At 38.2% G+C, this 4,188-nt stretch overlaps 1 long non-coding RNA gene across 1 annotated transcript; it reads left to right on the forward strand.

Moving 5' to 3' along the window:
* Nucleotides 1-341: 341 nt before the first annotated feature.
* Nucleotides 342-1,351, forward strand: LOC143809216 (uncharacterized). The gene is made up of 3 exons (XR_013222155.1): nucleotides 342-443; nucleotides 863-1,041; nucleotides 1,123-1,351. It is a non-coding gene; the product is annotated as an uncharacterized LOC143809216 (long non-coding RNA).
* The last annotated feature ends 2,837 nt before the right edge of the window (nucleotides 1,352-4,188 follow it).

Below are 4,188 nucleotides of genomic sequence, written 5' to 3' on the forward strand. Positions count from 1 at the left end.
GCCAAATTTGATGGAAAAGAGATTTTCCCTTTGTTGTAACTGTATATACATTGCTGAGGTGTATCGTCAATGTCTCATTATGTACAGAATCATCTCTTTGAACTTCAGATGCAGTTTGACCTTTTTCTTGTTACATTCTATGAAGAAGGCTTTTTCATTTTAAAGTAGTGAAAGGAAATTAATCTTGAGCTGCTCCCAAAAGACTGTAGAGCCGATACATTGCTCCTCAAATATTTGACGGCTTTAGGGGATTCTATTGGTGTGAAGTAGAATGACGCAGATTTCGGATTAAGAAAAGTGGAGTAACTGCTTGTAGAGACCATTTATGACTCAACCTGCTTTTGAGGAAAGAGATACTCTGGGAAGGTCATTTTCTAACAGAACGAGCCATGGTTTCCATTACCGGATCCCTGTGTCTCCTTCTCCTTCTGTGTAACTCGCAGGTAAGTCATCTGTAATGTTTATTCTTCCCATTTACTTAAGTCAGCGCTTCAATATATAGTGTGCAAGTGTAGCATTCAATAGATTATCTACACAAGTCCTTCTAGGACAATCAAATGCTTTTCTACACTAATAGATAGTATGGCTCCATTAGAGTGAACAGAGGAGTTTCTGTAAGTTATATGTTACTCTTTACCCACACTTGTTAATTAAACACAAACCATAAAAAGTACAAGAAAACTTCAGGAGAAGCCAATATTATAAGGGTACTAATCACCAACTCAGATTTTAAAATTATTATTTTAGTTGACTTCCAGTTCCAGTTTTTGGCTAAAAAGAGGTTGTGATAGCTGGAATGCAATGTATTTACTCATTTGGGGGCACATGATCAGCTGTGTCTGTGTACTGTGTTCTTTCAAAGGCCACCTCCATGTACCAAGGACTGTCTTCTAGCAGATACTTAAATATGGAACAAACGAATTGGCCCTTGGCTTCACTTTTGAGGGGGCCTAGAATGACCCCATTCTGGAGGACGGTTGGAAACAAACCAATAGGAGCCTATTGCCAGCAGGGACTAGAATGTACCACAAGGGTCTGCAGGTATGACTAGATACAGAATGCTGCTAACACTGACATATAGTACGATCTCTACTAACAATGAATCCTGTATGTGTCTTTTAGAAAAGGGCAATGTTCTTACCGTCTGCACAACTGGTGATGATATTCAAATAGAATTGATGGATTTCTTTAACCATTCAGTGAAGAAACTAAGAAGATCATCCTCAAGTATTTCAGATGTATGGAAAGCAGACTGTTTAGAATCATTTCAGTTATGTTTATTTCCATATATTTCATCTTCATTGTGTTGTTATTTTAATACCTGAGAATTTTGTCCATTAATAAAGATGTGATCTTATGGAGGTGTTTGTGAAGGAGTTTTGTAGATGTAGACACAGGCAATACGCTTCAACTAGACTCACTTTGTCACAAAGTTGCATTAAAGTTTTTATGAAGTGGTAAAACAGAAACTTGTGGTGTTCAACTAGACCTCTGAGAACAGACAAATAGGTCTCAAAATCTTACTTCTATTAAATGACCGGTGAAGTAACGCCTACCTTGATGGATTCAGTTCATCAGTCACCATTACAGATGGGCAAACCCAAATGGTAAAGTTGAGGGTCTGTGCACAGACCCTGAACACAGACTTCTCTCGGCTGCAGCACAGCCAATCAACAAGCTTTACTGTGTGAGCACTTCTGGCTCAATCACATGTCAAGTACAGCAACCCCAGCTGTCAGCTTTTTCTTGGCTGGTTATCAAAAAAGGTTTTCTTTTTTTCAAATTATTTAACCCCTTGTGGCATGCATTGTACTAGTACTGCTCTGCAGGAGGTGCATTCGTGCCTAGAGCAGTACTAGTACAGCGCCACATTCGCGTGGCCTCACACTGAGCGCCGTGTCGGTCGCATGTGGGTGTCAGCTGTATGTGACAGCTGACACCCTGAAGCAATGCCCACGATCTGCAAAAAAAACAAGCTGCCATACAGCTCCATCAGCAGAAAAATAAAAAAGTTATAGCTCTCAGGATAAAGCGCTGCAAAAAATAATTATTTTTCTATATTTGGCAAAACCGCCAAAACAAACAAAAAATTTATATAATTGAGTTCTTCGGTTATTGACCCGAAGAATAAAGCTGTTTTACCTATGTTACCACACACGGAAGAGTGTATATATATATATATATATATATATATATATATATATATATATATATATATATATATATATATATATATATTTACACTCACCGGCCACTTTATTAGGTACACCATGCTAGTAACGGGTTGGACCCCCTTTTGCCTTCAGAACTGCCTCAATTCTTCGTGGCATAGATTCAACAAGGTGCTGGAAGCATTCCTCAGAGATTTTGGTCCATATTGACATGATGGCATCACACAGTTGCCGCAGATTTGTCGGCTGCACATCCCAAAGATGCTCCATACAAGGCAGGATGGATCCATTATTTCATGTTGTTTACGCCAAATTCTGACCCTACCATCTGAATGTCGCAGCAGAAATCGAGACTCATCAGACCAAGCAACGTTTTTCCAATCTTCTACTGTCCAATTTCGATGAGCTTGTACAAATTGTAGCCTCAGTTTCCTGTTCTTAGCTGAAAGGAGTGGTACCCGGTGTGGTCTTCTGCTGCTGTAGCCCATCTGCCTCAAAGTTCGACGCACTGTGCGTTCAGAGATGCTCTTAGGCCTACCTTGGTTGTAACGGGTGGCGATTTGAGTCACTGTTGCCTTTCTATCAGCTGGAACCAGTCTGCCCATTCTCCTCTGACCTCTGGCATCAACAAGGCATTTCCGCCCACAGAACTGCCACTCACTGGATTTTTTTTCTTTTTCGGACCATTCTCTGTAAACCCTAGAGATGGTTGTGCGTGAAAATCCCAGTAGATCAGCAGTTTCTGAAATACTCAGACCAGCCCTTCTGGCACCAACAACCATGCCACGTTCAAAGGCACTCAAATCACCTTTCTTCCCCATACTGATGCTCAGTTTGAACTGCAGGAGATTGTCTTGACCATGTCTACATGCCTAAATGCACTGAGTTGCCGCCATGTGATTGGCTGATTAGAAATTAAGTGTTAACAAGAAGTTGGACAGGTGTACCTAATAAAGTGGCCAGTGAGTGTATATATATAATGTGTGTGTGTGTGTGTGTGTGTGTGTGTGTGTGTGTGTGTGTGTGTGTATGTATGTATGTATGTATGTATGTATATATATATATATAGATATATACATATATAGAGATATATATATATATATATATATATATATAGATGGACAAAAAAACACAGCAGCACATGTACATGAATCTAGGCCATGTGAAAACACAGACAAATATTCAATATGAATTATACTTCAAAAATATTTTTTTTACAAATTTCTTTCAAAAAAATTTTATTTTTATTTTTTTTTCATAAAACTTACAGTAATGAAGATTCTTAGCGCATAAATTGGCCAATTCATGTGTGCCCATTAACCACGGCAAGGTGATCTCCCTCTGATGGGTCCTACTCTACCGTACATGCCACTCTTGGGCCACCAGCCTACAACTATGGACAAAACATGTCACTCTTGGCTAAACCTACAATTTATGGGCAGGTAGAGCTGATTACCGCCACCTGCAAGGTCAATGGGAGTAGTGCAAGATCAGTATGGATGCAGCCACATCCAATAACTAAATAGAGGAAAAAAAAAAAAACAACCAGCACCCCTAATGTGAACACGTGCAAAGCTGCAAGCTGCATCATATAGACAAAAAAACACAGCAGCACATGTATATGAATCTAGGCCATGTGAAAACACAGACAAATATACAATATGAATTATACCTCAAAAATATTTTTTTACAAATTTTTTTCAAAAATTTTTTTTTTCTTTCACAAAACTTACAGTAAATGAAGATTCTTAGCGCATAAATTGGCCCCCCCAAAAAAAGTATAATTCATATTGAATATTTGTCTGTGTATTCACATGGCCTAGATTCATGTACATGTGCTGCTGTGTTTTTTTGTCTATATGATGCAGCTTTGCACGTGTTCACATTAGGGGTGCTGGTTGGTTTTTTTTTCTCTCTCTATATATATATATATATAGATGGAGATAGATGTGTATATGTGTGTATATATATATATATATATATATATATATATATATATATATATATATATATATAT

Source organism: Ranitomeya variabilis, chromosome 2 (assembly GCF_051348905.1).
Source record: "Ranitomeya variabilis isolate aRanVar5 chromosome 2, aRanVar5.hap1, whole genome shotgun sequence".
Taxonomy (NCBI): Eukaryota; Metazoa; Chordata; class Amphibia; order Anura; family Dendrobatidae; genus Ranitomeya; species Ranitomeya variabilis.